This window comes from Loxodonta africana, chromosome 5, assembly GCF_030014295.1.
Source record: "Loxodonta africana isolate mLoxAfr1 chromosome 5, mLoxAfr1.hap2, whole genome shotgun sequence".
Classification (NCBI taxonomy): domain Eukaryota; kingdom Metazoa; phylum Chordata; class Mammalia; order Proboscidea; family Elephantidae; genus Loxodonta; species Loxodonta africana.
Window position 1 is genome coordinate 80,367,255 of NC_087346.1, and position 20,797 is coordinate 80,388,051.

A 20,797-nucleotide genomic window follows, 5' to 3' on the forward strand; every position below is an offset into this window, starting at 1 on the left:
ATTTAGGGCTAAACTGACATTTGAGAAGAGAGTCTCTGAAGAGATCAACGCTTAACCTAAAGAACCAAGAAAAAAAAAAAAAAAAAACAAGCCCATCACTGTTCAGTGGATTCCCACTCATAATGACCCTATAGGACAGAGTAGAAGTTCCCCATAGGGTTTCCAAGGAGTGCCTGGTGAATTCGAACTGCTGACCTTTTGATTAGCAGCCGTAAGTCTTACCGACTACGCCACCAAAGTTTCCAACAACCTAAGGAAAAGAGTCCCTAACGGTAGCATATTGGCATTTGGGTGGTGTGTGAGATTATTGGGCAGTGTGTCTCTCAAATCCCAAGATAAAGAGACCAGCTTTTAGGGGCCATTTAGAACCCAGGAAGGTATTTAATCACCACAAGTAGATAAAATGAAGGAGAAGGAGTGAGCTGCTTGACTAAATTTTATATGACAACTTCAGAACTGGATTTTTCTTGACTTAGAGAAAAAAGCATTGTTCTCTCTTGTAGCTGGAGATACTTGTCTCTTCCCTGATGGTTTCAGTAAAACAATTTTTAGGAATGTGGGCCCCAGTGCATCTGTCTTATTTCCAGGAAACTTTTTTTTAAGCTTATTTGTGGTGTAGTGGTTAAGTGCTACGGCTGCTAACCCAAAGGTTGGCAGTTCAAATCCACCAGGTGCTCCTTGGAAACTCTATGGGGCAGTTCTACTCTGTCCTATAGGGTCGCTATGAGTCGGAATTGACTCGACGGCAGTGGGTTTTTTATGGGGGGGGGTTATTTTTTAATGGAATATTACAGTGAGTAGGCTAAAAAATACCATGTATTTAGTAGGATGGAATAAACAGAGTTAGGAATCATGCCTTCTCTCCTATTTGACATTTGTTGGCACATTTTGTGTAAGCCACCAGTTTTGCTTTATTAAGGGGTGGGGGCAGTAAAAAACCAAACCCATTGCTGTTAAGTCGATTCCGACTCATGGTGACCCTACAGGACACAGTAGATCTGCCCATAGAGTTTCCAAGGTGGTGGATTTCAACGGCTGAACCTTTTGATTAGCAGCAGAGCTCTTAATCACTGCACCACCAGGGCTCCAGGGGGCAGCAAGGAGGGAGATCAAACTATGAATACGACCAGGTCCCTACTCTCCAAGAACTCATAGTGTGGTGCGGGCCAGATACATAGATAAGTATTCCGAGATGTCAGAGGATAAGAAAGGTTCATAGCGCCATGGGAAAGGGAGGCACAGTTTAATTTTGCCTGTGAGTATCATGGAAGGCTTTCTGGAAGGAAGGGAGGCCCGGGAAATGCCTTACAGTAGGGTGTGGAAAGTAAGGCTGGAAAGGTGACAACGCCCATTCCCATGTAGGGTCCTGCATTGTCATCTTTTTGGTGGATGAGGCGATTGTGATTCAGAAAGATTCAGAGACCTGCTGGCAAATTTCAAAAAATAGTGATGAAGATTTCATGTGAACTTCAGGCACTGTTGCACCTTTGTTCTGTAGGTTTTTGTCCTAGCTGTCTTCTTCCAGTTTTTCTTTCTTCTTTCTTTTTATTGAGGTGAATGAAAGTTGTGCTCATCTGTCATCGAGAACGTTTCACTTTCTGTTAGAAGTAAAAGCAGGATCTTTAAAATTGGAAACTGCCTAGTCTTTTTTCGGTTGGAAATGTGGAGCGAGGTGATTTATGTTGATGTGGTGCTTAGCGTAGCATCAGGGAGGCAAAGTAGCTTAATGCTTGGAATGAGCGGAATGAGCTTTACATTCAAACCAACCTGTGTTTTCATATGCAAATTCCACCACCTACTAAGTTACTTAGTATTTGAAAGGCTCAGATTCCTCATCTGAAAATAAAAATAAAGGTGCTTATCTGCTGTTGGGCAGATCAAATGAGATAAGATACATAAAAACAAGTAAACAAGTGGCACCACTCCTAAAAAATATGGCAAATAATAAATGTTAACTCTTATTATTAACTTTGACATTATGATAGCTACACTGCGTTAATCACGTCGGAGAATGAAGTAACTCTCATAAACAGAGCTTCTCACAGAACAAGTGAAGTGAACCTCTTCAATATTTTCAAGCCATGAACTTTGTACCTACTTCCAATTAAGACTAACCATTCTGAGCATTTTATGGTGCATCATAGAGTGACACCAGGCATCATCATAATTGCATCACAATTTAGTACCCTTGATGTGTCATGCCATTCTGAAATCTGTGCACAGGTAGGAAACCAACCCCGTGTAAATGTGAGAGTCTTTGCATTCTGCATACTAGGCTGAGTGAAAGACGAATTCAAGAAATTCGAGTGGCCACCCTTCTTTGTCCCAATGAATTGATGGTTTCCTCACCGACCTATGAGGTTAGGGCAGCCCTAGGGCAAATGCTCCTAACCTACCATTCATTTTGGTGCCGACTCTCTGAATCCTGGTCATAATTTATGTGTAGACCCAGTACAACCCAGTGCCATTGAATGTAGAGTGAAAAGAAACGCCCTTTGATTCTGCTAAAATGTGTGCTATAGAACCACATGCACAATTATGTAATTGTTCACAAAATTGATCCTGGTTTTTAAATCTTTTTTTTTAAGTGCTTTAGGTGACAGTTCACAGAGCAAATTAGCTTTTCATTAAACAATTAATACAATATTGTTTTGTGACATTTGTTGCCAGCCCCGTGATGTGTCAAAGCTCTCCCCTTCTTGACCCTGTTTCCGAATGGTTTCCTGTCCCCTCCTGCCTTCTCGTCCTGGGCCCTGGGCTGCTGTGCCCATTTAGTCTTGTATATATGGTGGAGCTACAGGTGTTATTGTTTATTTTATTGGGCTTAAAGGTGAACCTCGGGAGTGACTTCAGTACTGACTTGAAAGGGTGTCCAAGGGCTATATTCTTGGGGTTTCTCTAGTCTCTGTCAGGTCAGGAAGTCTGGTCTTTTGTGTGTGTGTGTGTGAGTTAAGGTTTTGTTCTACATTTTTATCCAGCTCTGTTCAGGATCCTCTGCTGTGATTCCTGTCAGAGCAGTCCGTGGTTGTAGCCAGGCACATCTAGTTGTGCTGAACTCAGTCTGGTGGAGGCTGTGGTAGTTGTGGTCCATTAAAAAAAAAAAATTTCCTTGAATTTTTACAAATAGTACCAGGATCTGAATGAGGATTATACCATGGTCATTTTTATGAGTCAACACAAAAACCCCCAAGCCAAAATTAAGAAATTCTTCAATGTATAAATAACATTTTCTGTATTATTAATGGAAACTCTGGTGATGTAGTGGCTAAGAGCTATAGCTGCTAACCAAAAGGTCGGCAGTTTGAATCTACCAGGAGCTCCTTAGAAACCCTATGGGTAGTTCTCCTCTGTACTATAGGGTAGCTATGAGTCAGAATCTACTCAACAGCAATGGGTTTGTTTTGTTTTGTTTTTAATATATGTTATTGATAAATACATTAGCACCATTTAGATGTCTATAATTATCTACTTTCACCTTGAAATTTATCTATGCTACAGAATATATGGAACCCTGGTGATGCAGTGGTTAGGAGCTCAGCTGCTAACCAAAGGGTTGGCAGTCCAAATCCACGAGCTGCCCCTTGGAAACCCCATGGGGCAGTTCTACTCCCTGTGGGGTCGATATGAGTCAGAATTGATTCAAGGGCAATGTATTGTTTTGTTTTGTTTTAATTAATATGATATATAGCTTCTTTTTTTTTATAGCTTCTAGTTCCTTCAAAAAGAGACCCTTAACCGAACTTCATTGCTGTATGTAATCAGTTAGGTTAAACTAAGGAAGACAGCCAAATTAGTGAGAGAATAACAGAAATAGAAAGTAAGTGTATTGGGGAGTGGGGAGACCTGGAATGACACTTACTCCTACTCTTCCTATGAATGTTTTACATAATAAAGAATGAAGTACTTTACATTCTAGTAAAGTCAAATTACTTGCTCTTTATAGCCTCAGCATCCTGGCTTTTGCAGAACAAGGACTGGCAGGTAGGCCTGGAGGCAAGTGATGATTTGTTTCAATAGAAACTAAGAAAATGTAATATACAATTAAATAAATTTATACTAAAGAGAGACTCCTCAGAGTATTTCATTTATTCATCAACTATGTTTTGAGAACAAGGTACTATTCTAGGCACTGAGGATAAAGCTTTGAATAGGCATCATGTTCTTGTTTTGAGAACCTTAAAGGGGGCAATGTGGTTCAGTGGTAGAGTACTTACCTCCCTCCCAAATATTATACAATGACCAGTATTTTCATAGTCACCAAGTTCTTCAGTTTGCCCTTCTGTTACTTAAGGATTGACAACATAGTCATACCTCTAAGAATTACATAATCCTATTTGTTAATCCATTGTTGATGAATTCCTGCTATGAGCTGAAATATTTTAAATGCTCAGGCTTTTTTTTTTTTTTTTAGTAAAACAAAGGTATACTGCCTGTTGATTTTGCTGAATTTTCCTATGAATACAATAGACTTGTTTCAAAGTTCAATGATATTAAAAGTTTTGTGATTTCATAACTGAAGAATTTACTAATTTGTTGTATAAACCATTCTTAGCATTCTGTCCTAAACAGAAAAAAAAAAGAAAAAAATTTTTTTTTTTTTTTAAACAGAGACAGGTTAAATCACAAAGAAGCTGCCCCTTGTGTGTCATACTGCCCAAAGCTTTCTGAATGTGTGTTCTGGAGTTATGAGTCAGAATAAGAAAAGTTATGTATTAATATGAAAAAATGTAGACATATTTAGAATTGGTAGGATAAATTTGAAATATACTTATAAATGTTATTACGACCATCAAGTATGTTTCTAGCATTCTTCCTTAAATCAGTAATTTTGTCTTAAACCAGGATTTACATCAATCCAAATGTTTTTCTTACTGAAAATAGATGTTGTAAGTAATTTCATTCCTAGATTTCTTTCCTTCCTGAAAAATTTCAAAAATAATTATTTTTGGTCACTTCTCAAGATATCAAGTATTTCACTAAAAAATATTTCAACAACAAATTGCTGGATAACCCTGGGATTATCAAGCACTATCTGCACAAAATAAATTTTGAATGAGATTTTCCTGAGAAAAATTAAAGTGTATTTTTATTTTTACATTCATGGACTTTTTCAGCGGGAACATATACGTGCACACAACACACGCACATGAGGAAAGAGAAAAGGTTAGTATAAGAGCAGATCTACATTTTTTAAAATCATTTTTTTTTAATTATTTTTTGTGCTTTAGGTGAAAGTTCACAAATCAAGTCAGTCCCTCATACAAAAAGCCATACACACCCCACCATGCACTCCCAGCTGCTCTCTACTTAATGAGGCAGCACATTCCTCCACCCTACCCTGTATTCCCCGTGTCCATTCAGCCAGCTCCAGTCCCCCTCTTCCTTCTCATCTAGCCACCAGACAGGAATCACCCACATAGTCTCATGTGTCCACTTGAGCCACAAAGTTCACTCCTGACCAGCATCATTGTCTATCTTATAGTCCAGGTTAATCCCTGTCTGTAGAGTTGGCTTCAGAAATGGTTCCAATCTTGGGCCAGCAAAGAGTCTGGGGACCGTAACCATCAGGGTCCCTCTGGTCTCAGTCAGACCCTGGTCTTTCTTTGAGAATTTAAGATCGGTATCCCACTGTCCTCCTGCTCCATTAGGGATTCTCTGTTGTGTTTTCTGTCAGGGCAGTAATCGGTGGTAGCTGGGCACCATCTAGTTCTTCTAGTCTCAGACTGATGGAGGCTCTGGTTTATGTGGCCCTTTCTGTCTCTTGGGCTCATATTTACCTTGTGTCACTGGTGTTCTTCATTCTCCTTTGCTCCAGGTAGGTTAAGCCCAATTTATGCATCATAGATGGCCTCTTGCTAAAGTTTAAGATCCCAGACGCCTCTCATGAAAGTGGAATGCAGAAAGTTTTCTTAATACATTTTGTTATGCCAGTTGACCTAGACGTCCCCTGAAACCATGGTTCCCAGACTCCCGTCCCTGCTACTCTGGCCTTCAAAGCTTTTGGTTTTGTTCAGGAAACTTCTTTGCTTTCAGTTTAGTCCAGTTGTACTGACTATTCCTGCATTATGTGTTGCCCTTCCCTTGACCAAAAAAAAAAAAAAATCCTTGCCTACTATCTAGTTAGTGAATATCCCTCTCACTACCTCCCCACCCCTGTAACCATCAAAGAATATTTTCTTTTGTGTTTAAACTTTATCTAGATCTCTTATAATAGTGGTCTCATACAGTATTTGTCCTTTTGCAGCTGACTAATTTCACTCAGCATAATGCCTTCCAGATTCCTCCATGTTATAAAATGTTTCACAGATTCATCGTTGTTCTCAATCATTGTGCAGTATTCCGTTGTGTGAATGTACCGTAATTTATTTGTCCATTCATGCATTGATGGACACCTTGGTTGCTTCCATCTTTTTGCTATTGTAAACGGCGTTGCAATGAACATGGGTGTGCATATACATGTTCGTGTGAAGGCTCATTTCTTTAGGGTATAAAAAATCAGGTATTTTTAAGAGTAAAAAAGTGAAAGTTAAACAGATGTATATTTATTGACATTAAGGAAATTTAGGGTACTTGTTATGTAAAAATGAAGTTCTTTTAGTAATATATTTACAAATATTTGTGTGCATATAAAAAATAAAAAAATAAAATAATTTTTTTTTTTTTTTTTGTATCCAAAAAACCAAACTCATTGCCATCGAGTCGATCCCAACTCATAGCAACGCGATAAGACAGAGTAGAACTGTTTCCAAAGAGCACCTGGTGGGTTCGAACTTCCAACCTTTTGGTTAGCAGCCAGACTCTTAACCACTGCACCACCAGGGTTTCCTATATCTATACAGGTAGGTAGATATACACGAATCAAAAAAATTCTACAGAATATATACAAAAATGTTAACAATTTTTGGGGGGGTGAGAAATTCATTATCTGTATTTCCTAATATGTGTCCAAAGATAATAATAACAATATCTAAATCATAAGGTTCTAGTGAAGTTCAACTCTGATAATACATGTAAAATACTTAGAACAGGCTCTGGCCTTACAGAATTACTCCAAATATCTTAAGTTTTTTGTTATTATTGATATTGAGATCGGTGGAGGAAGCAGTAGATGTTCCAATTAAAATTTTTCCAATTCTTATTTGTAGAATGAGATAAATAAGTGAATACTGTTATAGCTGATTCCATAACTTTGTAGATAAGTGTAAAAATTCAAAACTTTTTCAGAATGATGAAGGTAACAAGAGTAAGCCCTGTCATTAAGGTTTTGTTTTGAAAAACATGCATTTCTGACTAGAAAGACATGACAGTTTCAGAATATTACATTTTTAAAATATCTTAAACTCTATACAGAAGATTCCTGTCTCACCTTCTTACCTTTTTTGCAGCTGTGTGATATTTCCCTAGTGTATTTTTTTTTTTTTTTATGATGTCACCATACCATAATTTGATACAAAATCACACCCTTTGGCTATGAATACATTGTTCGATAGTGAAATTTCTTTTTCACCATAAACTAGTTCGATTGACACCAAAATAAAAATGAGAGCTATTTTTTGAAATACTAATTCCAAAACAAAAAAACAAATTTGTTACTGTCAAGCCGCTTCGGATTCATGGAGACCCCATGTGTTAAAAAAGTAGAACTGCCCCACAGGGTTTTCTTGGCTATAATCTTTACAAGGCACATCACCAGTACTCTATTCTGTGGTGTTGCTGGGTGGGTTGGAAGTGCCAACCTTTGGGTTAGTACTCAGTGCACACGAGTTGCACCACCAGGGACCTTCCAATATTAATTACATATCAATAATTATGCCATAAACTCTACCCGATATCTATTCTCGGAAACCCTGGCGGCGTAGTGGTTAAGTGCTACGGCTCTTAACCAAGAGGTTGCAGTTCAAACCCACGAGGCGCTCCTTGGAAACTCTACGGGGCAGTTCTACTCTGTCCGATAGGGTCGCTATAAGTCGGAATCGACTCAACGGCAGTGGGTTTGGTTGGTTTGGTAATATGTATTCTCGGCTCTATCCTTAGTAAGAAAAGCCTGATTTTATTCAGGCTGGCAGTGTGCCCAGCTAAAAGATAACATTCCCCAGTCCTCCTTGAAGCTAAGGCTGGTCATGTGACTAAATTCTGCCAGTGAGGTCCAGTGAGTTGTAAGCAATAATGATGTGTGAGATTTCCTGGAAGGCTTCTTGAAGGGAACTAATGACGGTGGGAGACATACTCCTATTGTCCTTCTCCCTTTACTCACTCCAGTTCCCTGGAATATGGACACTTGGCAATATCTCCAGAACTTATAGTGGACCCAGAATTGACCCTGGGTCCAAAAGACATGTGCTAAGTTGATAAAAGAGAAAGAGCCCTAACACAAAAATTAAAGATACAAAGGAAAGATTAGTTCAAAGGACTAGTGGACCACAACTGCCACAGCTTCTGCCAGACTTGAGTCCAGTCCAACTAGAAGGTGCCCTGCTATCACCACTGACTGCGTTGACAGGGATTACGATAGACGGTCCCGGACAGAGATGGAGAAAAACGTAGAACAAAATTCTAGTTCACAAAAAAAGACCAGACTTACTGGCCTGACAGACACTGAAGAAACCCCGAGAGTATGGCCCCTGGACACTCTTTTAGCTTAGTAGTGAAGTCACTCCTGAAGTTCACCGTGCATCCAAAGATTAGACAGGCCCCTTTGACAAGTCCGTAAAACGAAAAGAGACTAAAGGGGCACACCAGCCCAGGGACAAGGACTAGAAGGCAGGAGGGGACAAGAAAGCTGGTAATAGGGAACCCAAGGTCAAGAAGGGAGAGTGTTGACATGTTTTGGGATTGTTAACCAATGTCATAAAACAATATGTGTACCAACTGTTTAATGAGAAGCTAGTTTTTCTGTATACCTTCATCTAAAGTACAATTAAAAAGAAAGAAAGAGCCCTAACCCCTGATTTGGAGCTGCCACACCAGCCCTGTACTCTCTGTGTCCAGGCTTCTTTTACAGAACAGAGAAAAACTTCTATCTTGTTTAAACCACTGATACTTTAGCTTTTCCGATATATACAGCAAAACACATACCTGATTAAGGACTTGCATACAAAATGTATAAAGAACTCTTTAAACTCAATAACAAAAAACAAACCAATTTTTCTAAAAAAGGGAAAAATATCTGAACAGACTCTTCATAAAAAATACAGAGATGACACATAAGCATATGAAAAGATGATCAACATCGTACATCACTAGAGAATTTCAAATTAAAACAACAATGAAATACCCTTATATGCCTATTAGAATGGCTAAAATCCAAAACCCTGAGAATACCAAAAGTTGGCAAGGATGTGGAACAACAGATGCTCTAAGTCCTTGTTGGTGGGATTTAGTTAATAATAATGTATCAGTAGTGGTTCATCTATTGTAACAAATGTACCAAATTAATGCAAGATGTTAATAATAGAGGAAACTGTGGCAAGGGAGGGGAGAAGAAGTATATGGAAATTCTCTGTACTAAATGCTCATTTTTTCCTGCAAATCGAAGCCTCTTCTAAAAAAATAAAGCCTGTTAATTAAAAAATATTAAAACACACTCATAATTTGCTATTAATTCGGAAACTATTAGTTTGAGTATATGTTCCAATTATAATAAGAGGTACCTCTGACTGGAAAACAAGTTCCCTTAAATTGTAAACGTTCTCATGTAATTTAGATAATATTTATTGAGGTTTTACTGTGTGCTAAGCATTTTGTAGATTTGATACTCATAAAACCCTGTAAGGTAGGTATTATCGTCCCCATGTATTAGGGAATATGAGGTTTCGAATAATTTGCTGGAGGTCACACATTTGTTGAATAGAGGTAGGATTTAAACCCATGTCTCTTTAGCCCAATGTTCATGCATTTAATCACTATGCTTAGATGCTTGCATATGATGACTAGGCATGGAGTAGGTGCTCAGCAGGTGTTTTTAAAATGGAAACAAATTGCTTAATAAACTGAAATACTTGTAATATTATAGTGTAAAAACTGAAAAGTTACCTCTGCTTCCTCTCCCCCTTCCTACAATCTCTTTCCCAAGAACCTGCTAGTAAAATTGACCTCTGAAATGTATAATAACTAATACTGCAGAGTAAATATATGTAAAATAACTATAAAAGGTTAAAATGGCTCAGAGGCCTATAAGATGTTGACGGTTTTTACAAAGCTGAAAGACAAATGTGCCGATAAGAAGGGAGATTTAGGAAGGCTAAGGTAGAAGAGGATACCCTGGTGGCTTAGTGGTTAAGAGCTACGGCTGCTAACCAAAAGGTTGGCAGTTCAAATCTATCAGGTGCTCCTTGGAAACCCTATGGGGCAATTCTACTCTGTCCTGTAGGGTTGCTATGAGTTGGAATCAACTTGATGGCAATGAGTTTGGTTTTTTTGTTTTTTGGTAAGGTAGAAGATGGTGCAGGACCAGGCAACATTTCTGTCTGTTATACATAAGGTCACCATGATTTGAAGCTGACTCACATGCATATGGAACAACAGGGGCATTAGCAATGAGTGCTCTAACAAATTCATGGAGTGGTAAGTCAGGTACAAGGAGGGAGAGCGCAGTCAGGGAGGCCATAAAAAGTAACTACGTTTACTATAATCACAGATCCCAGAACAGGGAGGCACAGGGGTTATACCCAAGGGCAAGGTAATAACAAGTGAATTGTAGGAGAGGGTTTATGTAAGGCAAGTAGGGTGGAATCAGGTAGGTTTCTCAGAGTTCCTGGGAATTGGGCATTTTGAATAACTCTGTAGGCTCAAGGGGCATAGGGGCTGTCCCTAGTTTCTGAATACCTGGCCTTGGGGTAATTAGGATAGATGCATAGTGGCCCAGGAGTGTGAGAACCTGTTAAGGGGAATGGTTGGAGATTGGACTTAATGAGCTGCTCAAGAAGGGAAATGGACCAGCTTTCAGAAAGGGTCTCAAAACTGGGTCAAAACAACAGAATTGAGAACCCAGATGTAAATCCATGATCTTAGACAAGGGCTCAAAGTCCATCAGATGGGGAAAAGACAGTTTTTTTTAAATAAATTGTGCTGGCAAAACTGGATACCCATCTGCAAAACAAGGAAACAGGACCCATACCTCACACCATATACAAAAACTAACGCAAAATGGATCAAAGACCTAAATATAAAGTCCAAAACTATGAAGTTCATAGAAGCCCTAATACACAACATTAACAATATACAAACCACAACCAACAACACAGAAACTCCAGAAGATAAGCTAGATAACTGGATCTTCTAAAAATTAAACACTTATGCTCATCAAAAAAAAAAAAACAAAAGAGTAAAAAGAGAACCTACAGACTAGGAAAAAATGTTTGGCTATTACAAATCAGACAGAGGTCTAATCTCTAAAATCTGCAAGAAAATCTGACATCTCTACAACAAAAAGACAAATACTGGGCAAAGGAAATGAACAGACAGTTCAAGAAAGATGACATTCAAGCAGCCGAAAAGCACATGAGGAAATGCTCCTGATTACTAGCCATTAGAGAAATGCAAATTAAAACCACAATGAGATACCATCTCACCCTGGCATTACTGGCACGAATCAAAAAAATGAGAAATAACAAATGTTGGAGAGGCTGAGAGGAGATCGGAATTCATATGCACTGCTGGTGGAAATGCAAAATGATACAACCATTTTGGAAAACGATATGGTGCTTACTTAGAAAGTTAGAAATAGAAATACCACATGATCCAGCAATCCCATTCCTAGGAACGTATTCCAGAGAAATAAGTGTTGTCACGCCAATAGACACATGCACACCCATGTTCATTGCAGCATTGTTCACAGTAGCAAAAAGATGGAGACAACCTAGATGCCTATCAACAGTTGAGTGGATAATCAAACTGTGGTACATACACACAATGGAGTATTACTCAACGATAAAGAACAACAACGAATCTGTGAGAAATCTCGTAACATGGATGAATCTGGAGGACATTATGCTGAGTGAAATAAGTCAATCACAAAAGAACAAATATTGTATGAGATCATTACTGTAAAAAGTCATGAAAAGTTTTACACACAAAAAGAAACAATCTTTGGTGGTTATGAGGGAGGGGAGGGTTGGGGATGGAAAAACACTAAATAGACAATAGGTAAGTGGTAACTTTGGTAAAGGGTAAGACAGTACACAATACAGGGGAAGCCTGCACAACTTATACAAGGCAAGGTCATGGAAGCTCCATAGACACATCCAAACTCCCTGAGGGACCGAATTCCTGGGTTGATGGCTGTGGTGACCATGGTCTTGGGGAACATTTAGCTCAATTGGTATAACACAGCTTATAAAGAAAATGTTCTACATTCTACTTTGGTGAGTAGCGCCTGGGGCTTTAAAAGCCTGTGAGCAGCCATCTAAGCTACTCCACTTTCTCACTCCTTAGGGAGCAAGGAAGAATGCAGAAAACTAAAGATACAAGGGAAAGATTTGTCCAAAGGACTAATGGACCACATCTACCACGGCCTCCACCAGACTGAGTCTAGTCCAACTAGATGGTGCAAGGCTACCACCACTGACTGCTCTGACAGGGATCAGAATAGACGGTCCTGGACAGAGCTGGAGAAAAATGTAGAACAAAATTCTAACTGAAAAAGAAAGACCAGACTTGCTGGCCTGACAGAGACTGCAGAAACCTTGAGAGTATGGCCCCCGGACATCCTTTCAGCTCAGTAATGAAGTTGCTCCTGAGGTTCACCCTTCAGCCGAAGATCCAACAGTTCCATAAAACAAAACAAGACTAACGGGGCACAGCAGCTCTGGGGCAGGGACTGGAAGGCAGGAGGGAGCAGAAAAGCTGGTAATAGGGAATCCAGGGTTGAGAAGGGAGAGTGTTGACATGTTTTGGGGTTGTTAACCGATGTCATAAAACAATATGTGTACTGTTTAATGAGAAACTAGCTTGTTCTGTATACCTTCATCTAAAGTACAATAAAAAAGAAAAACTGGGGTCAAAACAGCATTTGAAGAACTGGTATGGCAATGGGTGGTAGCAAGATACCGGACACAAGACGCTGAAGAAGTAATTGGGAGCCGGGGACTTGCTACTAGCAGCTCTCTGTTTATCGACTGGCTGGATCTCTGTTTGCAGAGCAGCCTTACAAAGTTATGATGAAATAGATCTGACTCTTAAGACGTATTGGATTTCTCATCTTGTAACAACAAATACTCTTCTTTGACCTCTTTTCTCTGTCACAAGCCACGTAAACAGACAGCAAGCCAAAGCCCAGGAAGGCAGTGGTGTTCATCTGGTGGACTTGGACCTCTATGACATCATCTTGCTTTGTTTCTTCATGTTTTGAGCAAGACTGTTACCTACCAAGACCTGTTGCTGTGGCAGTGCTATTAAACGTGAGTCATTCTGGAGTCCTTAATACATGTAGCACCCTTCATGAATTCAAGAGTTCTCAACATGTGTACTGCTTGCAAATCGCACTTAGTTCAGGGACTTGGAGTCTGCTGTTGGAAGCCTCTAATGTTATTTCATTGAATTCTGTAGAAGGAATCAAAGAATGGCATTCCCAACACAAGCTGAAAAGAACGTTCTTGAGCATTTCAACGTGAAAAAGACCAATCTTAGTATAGAATAAAAAGGTTATCTAAGCTGTTGGGAACAGTGACTGCATACCCTGCATATGAAAGTGTAATTGTGTGTCATCTTCAAATGTGGGCTTACTTTCTGCTCAACACGAGGAAGTTCAGTGGTGGAGTGGGATAATGAGGGTATAATTCGAAGGGAAGACTCCCTGACATCTTCTAAATCCTCAACATGTTACCTTGCAGCAACCATGTGTCTTTTAGGACATTCTCTCTTTAGCTTCTGATATACTCAGGATGGCCAAAGTATATTTTGAAAAAAACAAATTTAAAATGCTTTGTGTACAAGATAAAAAATATGTATAAATATAAAACAAAAACCTCTCATAGAACTGAGCCCCTCAAATTTTTTCTGAAATGTCAACGAATAAGAATAGCTGACTAAATCACAGAATTTAAAATAATTAGTTTTATTAATTTCCACTGTTAAATTTTCTAAATAATTTTTGTATGTGATTTAAAAAAAAAATCAAGAGTAAAAATGTATATAAAATAATTCATAAATGTTTCTTGTCCCTACTTCCACTTTGCCCTAGTGATATTCCCCGTATGTAATCATTGGTATCCATTTGTTTTTGGTGCTTCTCTTGGTTGTTACTACAACTTTGAATAATACAACAGTAGCTATATTTCTTGACTTACCAATTTTAGACATCATTAGGTTCCCACTTGAAGGAAAAGAAATGTAATACCTAATACTATCTTCCATCCTCTTTTTTTTTTATTGTACTTTGGATGAAGGCGTACAGAATGAACTAGCTTCTCATTAAACAGTTAGCACACATATTGTTTTATGACCTTGGTTAACAACCCCAAAACATATCAAGACTCTCCTTTCTCATCCTTGGGTTCCCTATTACCAGCTTTCCTGTCCCCTCCTGCCTTCCAATCCTTGGCCCTTGGCTGGCGTGCCCTTTTAGTCTCTTTTCGTTTTACGGACTTGTCAAATTCTTGGATGAAAGGTGAACCTCAGGAGTGGCTTCTTCACTGAGATAAAAGGGTGTCCAGGGACCATATTCTCAGGGTTTCTTCAGTGTCTGTCAGGCCAGTAAGTTTGGTCTTTTTTTGTGACTTAGAATTTTGTTTTACATTTTTCTCCACCTTTTTCTGGGGCCCTGTATTATGATCCCTGCCAGAACAGTCAATGGTAGCTGAGTACCATCTAGTTGTACTGGATTTGGTCTGGTGGAGGCCGTGGTAGTTGCAGTCCATTAGCCCTCTGGACTAATCTTTCCCTTATGTCTTTAGTTTTCTTCATTCTCTCTTGTTCCCGAAGGGGTGAGACCAATGGAGTATCTTAGATGGCCGCTCACAGGCTTTTAAGACCCCAGACACTACTCACCAAAGTAGAATGTAGAACATTTTCTTTAAAAACGTGTTACACCAATTGAGCTAGATGCTCCCAAGACTGTGGTCACCACAGCCCTCAGCCCAGCAATTCGGTCCCTCAGGAAGTTTGGATGTGTCTGTGAAGCTGCCATGACCTTGCCTTGAACAAGTTGTGCAGGTTTCCCCTGTACTGTGTACTGTCTTACCCTTCACCAAGGTTACCACTTATCTATTGTCTATTTAGTGTTTTTCCATCCCCAACCCTCTCCTCCCTCATAACCATCAAAGATTGTTTCTTTTTGTGTGTAAAATTTTTTATGACTTTTTGCAGTAATGGTCTCATACAGTATTTGTCCTTTTGTGATTGACATATTTCACTCAGCTTGATACCCTCCAGATTCATCCATGTTGTGAGATGCTTCCCAGATTCATCCTTGTTCTTTATTGTTGCGTAGTACTCCATTGTGTATAAGTACCGTACTTTGTTTATCCATTAATCTGTTGATGGGCTTCTAGTTTGTTTCCATCTTTTTGCTGTTGTGATCAGTTCCCAATTTTTTGCAAGTTTTTTCTTTTTTCAGTTGTCTTTATGACTTTAAACAATATACTTAAAACATGGTTTTTGAATTTATCAATTTTAAGTAGAAAATATTGACTTCCTCCAAATAAAATATAGAAATTAGAGCATTTTATTCTTTTTTTCACATATTCACTTTTCAATTGTTTACTTTTTCACTTCCAAATCTCCTTCAATGTTTATTTTATTACATTAACATTATCCTAGTTTATAACTCTGACATTCTATTGTCAATTATAATTTGTGTCTTTTGTGATTTAAACATTAAAAAATTAAGAAATAGTATTTGCAACATTATGATGGTGTAGAACCAAACAGCATATTGAACCTGTAGAGAAGGAAAAGTCATTTACACTTTGCTGCTCAAAGGCAAAATCTTCCAAGTGTCTTAGTCTATCAGTTCATCTCAAAGTATCTTTCTGAGTAGTTTCCTTTACTTTTTGTGGGTCATATTCATCTATTGTTTCTTATACCAGTTGTCATCCCACTTCACGTTTTCCCTCTCCCCTTTTTTTCTTTGCCTAGAAGTATCCCCTTAAATAAGCTTTTTACATAGAGTGTGTGAGCGGTTAGTTGTTGGAGTTCTTATACATCTTAACATCTCTTTATTTTCTCTCACATTTGATTGATAGTTTAACTGTGTATCAATTCTAGTTCCAAAATAGCTTCACTCAGAACGTTATAGCCATTGCTGCATTGCCTCCTAATGTTCACTGTTAGGCACTCTGCTGTGAAGTTCAGTATCAGTGTGACTCTCATGCCTTTAAAGGAACTTTTAATTTATCTCCTTGAAAGTTTTTAGGGATTTTTTTTAAGGCATATGGTTATGAATTTAAGATATTATTTTAAAATCAAGTAGAAGACCTGCACTCTATCCTAATATGAACTATTAATGCTTTCAGATGGAAGTAAATTTAAGTATTTTGGTGGTAAATGATTTTAAATGATATTTTATTGCAATGATTAGAAAAGCTTAATAATGAAGACAGTGAAATGCAGAAGGGCAGAATTAGAAGTTCTTGATATACCTTTAAGTGGGAAATGTGTTATGATGCCTATTTTCTGTTTTTTATTATCAAATACTCTATGTGAACAAAAGAATATTTATAACTTATATGTAAAAATAAAAATTAAAAATACTAATAAAACAATACCTGTATGTATAATAAAAGGGAAATATTATAAAAGAAAGATCACTTTCTAGCTTCAGTGTAGTCAGCTGTCACCTATATGATGCTAGGAAATCACTGGAGATAAGTTCCTAATTAGATGTAATAATTTTTTTTCTCCAAATCTTACTTAAGCCACTGTTACTTAAACCACTTACCACTACATTTACTGTTTTCTTCTACACGTTTCTTCATGCATGTCGTCACAAAGCTTTAATTGATTTCAAAAGGAACTCAGCATAAGGAGGAACTATGTGGCTTACAAAGAGCCAGACTTTGCTTTCTATAAACATACCATGTCCTATGTCTGAGTCATAATCATTTTGTTGACTGTTTATTTTCCCTGTTGTCAGCACTCTGGAGCTAACACCAACTACTTGGAAATGAGCTACACTCTATTCTTAGTTTATTACAACTGAGTCTTGATTACTTGGAGCTTCATGTCCTCATGTTTTCTCTTTCCTACTGTGGCCTCAGATGTAGCCTTGTGCCAGAGCTTTAGTCCCTTAAAAACAGAACTTTTATCACACTCTCCAAGTGTGAATAAAAGGAATGCGAAAAGATAAAATTCAGACCACAAGTGTTATACTTACTTAACTCAGGTTTAAAATTTGGGTCAGTTGTCATCAGATGGGCACAGATTCTGTGACAATTATGGTGTTTTCTAGCTCTTATTTGATATTAATAGAGAGGAAGCTTAAACTTTTGGTGAAAGTGCTGTTAATAATCACTAGTCAAGAAAAAAAAACTTCATTCTTGCTTAGGAGGATCTAATGATTAGAAAGGCTCGCGCTATTTATTTCTCTTTAGCATAAACATTTATCTAGAATAATACATTTATCTAAAATAATGTGAGCATTACTGAGTGGTAAAGAAGAGCCTAAATTAAGACAGGCTGGATTCAAATCTTGATTTTTCTACTTATTTTGTTTGTGACTTTGAGAAGTTACTTAATCTTTTCTTATCTCAGTTTACTTGTCTGCAAAATGGGGTTGTCATTGTGCCTCAGTAGTTTGTTGTGAAGATAAATAAAAAAGCACATGCAAAGCACTATGTTTAGCTAATTGTAGGTTCTCAAAAATATTTTTTTTTCCTTAAATGCTTTTCATCATCTTTTTTCCTGGAACAGTTTTTTTCCTCTGCTTGACTGACTACCTTGTACTCAGCATTCTGTTAGGCACTTTTTGCTCTAGGAAGCCTTCCATGTCTTTTACGCCCAAATCCACATTTCATGTCCTTTACACGTATGCCCAAGCCACCCGTATTTTCCCCACCATATTGCACTGTATTACAATTCCCTATGAAGCTATGAGTCTCAATCTACTCAACAGCACCCAACAACAACAATGAGCTATGGCATATTCTCCCAACTATGCTGTGAACTAAGCGTGAGCAGGGTTAGTAGTATCTTGACTAAAATTTAAATGGAGGACTCTTCATTTCCCCAGTGCTTAGCACATTTCCTGGCACATAAGGTGCTAAATGAATACTTTCTCAATAAATATTTAAATAATTCATTTAAAATCTTTTTCATCTACACTTATACAATCAGTTGATTTTTGACCAAGGTGACAAGGCAATCCATGGCAAGTCTTGTTTAACAAATCTTGCTGAAACAACTGAATATCCGTATGGGAATAAATGAACTGTGACACTCTTCTCATACCATACATGAAAAATAATTCAAGATATATCCTAGACCTAAATTAAAACACAGAACCATAAAACTTCCAGAATTGCTCTATCCAGTACCCACTAGCAACATGTGCCTATTCAAAAAAAAATTTTTTTTATTGTACTTTAGATGAAGGTTTACAGAGCAGATTAGTTTCTCATCAAATAGTACACACATTGTTCTATGACATTGGTTAACAACCCCATGACATGTCAACACTCTCCCTTCTCAAACCGGGGTTCCTTATTACTAGCCCTCCTGTTCCCTTCTGCCTTCCAGTCCCTGTCCCAGGCCTGGTGTGTCCCTTTAGTCTTATTTTGTTCCATGGGCCTGTCCAATCTTTAGCTGAAGAGTGAACCTCAGAGGTGACCTCATTACTGAGTTGAAAGGGTGTTTGGGTGGGGGGGGGAGGAGGGTGCCTATTCAAATTTAAATTAAGTTAAATTAAAAATTTAGTTCCTCAGTCATACTAGCCACATTTTAAGTGCTTAATATGTGGCTAAATATGTGCTTAATATGTGGCTAAAAAACCCATTGCCACTAAGTAGATTCCTAGTCATAGCAACCCTATAGGACAGAGTAGAACAACCCCACAGGGTTTCCAAGGAACAGCTGGTATATTTCAAACTACCAGCCTTTTGGTTAGCTGAGCTCTTAACCACTGTGCCACTAGGGCTCCATATGTGGCTAGCGGATACCATATTGGGCCTTGTAGCCATAATAGAAAAGTCCATCATCAAAGAAAGTTCTATTGGATTGTGCTCTAGTAGAAGAAAACAGAGGAAAATATTCTTAGGACCTTGGGGTCGGCAAAGATTTTCTGGAGAGGACAAAAAAGGCACTAACCACAAAAGAAAAACAAATGATATTCTAGATTTCTTCAAAGTTTCTGTGTCTCCAAAGTCACATCGCCATTGAGAAAATGAATAGACAAGCCACAGACTATTTACAGTGCATATATCTGACAAAGAATTTGTATCTAAAATATACAAAGAATTTTTAAATTGGCAGTATAAAAATGAAAAAATCAGTAATGGACAAAGATTTGAAACAGCACTGCACAAAAGAATATACAAATACACAATAAGTGTGAGAAAAGGCTGTCAATACCAACGATAATCAAGAAAATGAAAATTAAAACCACAATGAGATATCATTCCACACCCATGAGAATGACTAAATTAAAAAGACTGACAATACTAAATGTTGGCAATGATGTAAACAACTAGATTTCTTACACATTGTTGGTGGGAGTATAAGATGGTGCAACTACTTTGGAGAACTGGTAGTTTCTGATAAAGTTAAATACACATCTAATATATGACACAGCAATTCCACTCCTCCATATTTACCAAAGATAATATAAAAGACTATTCATAGGAGACTTATTCATAATAGCCCCAAACTCAAAACCATCCAAGTGTTCATCAACAATAAAAAAAATGTGGTATATTTGTATAGTGGAGTACTGCTCAGAAAAAAGAAGAATGATATATGTAACAACATGGCTACATCCCAAAAGCATTAAGTGAAATCAGCCAGACACAGAAGTGTAAATATTGTGTTGTTTCCATTATATTAAGTCCAATGAATTTACAGTGATGGAAATCAGAAAGCAACTGCTCTAGGGGCAGAGTAAAAAGATACAACTGATTGGGAAGGGGACGTCAGAACTTTCTGAGGCGATGGAAACATTTTATATCCGGTTTTGGGTAGTGGTTACACGAATGTATACAACTGACAAAACTCATCAAACTGGGATTGGGGGTACTGAAAAGAGAATACTAAAAGGACACAAATTCAGTGGCTAAGTAAGATGAACTAGATAAAAATCAATGGCATCCAATTACATAAGCATCAACCAAAACACCCACTGCTGTCGAGTCGATTCCGACTCATAGTGACCCTATAGGACAGAGTACAACTGCCCCATAGAGTTTCCAAAGAGCGCCTGACGGATTCGAACTGCCGACCCTTTGGTTAGCATACGGCTATCATAATCAGCAGGGCTAGAGGAGGCACCATTCAAAGCAGGACCAAAGACAGACATGGCTTGATATTGAACCACCACCAGTTAGCCAGGGAGACTTTAAATCCCCTCAACCTTAACAGAAACACAACTGGTCCTAGAACCTGGGACAGTGGTGGGGCTACTAGGCGGAGCAGATATGGGTGCCAAGAGCTGGTCGGTTCAGTTGGGACTTGAAGCTTAGATTCTAACCAAAAGGGCCACCATTACATTAGATGGCCCTGCCCAGTTTAAGTAACTGTTAATCTTGCTCTGCCTATTCATTTCTTGAGAGCTGAGTCATAAGGAGTGGAGGGTCAGCCACTCAATCTACTCCTTCCCAGATTTTCCCATTAAAAACTAAGTATATCACCTTCTTTTCCCCTCCCGTATCAT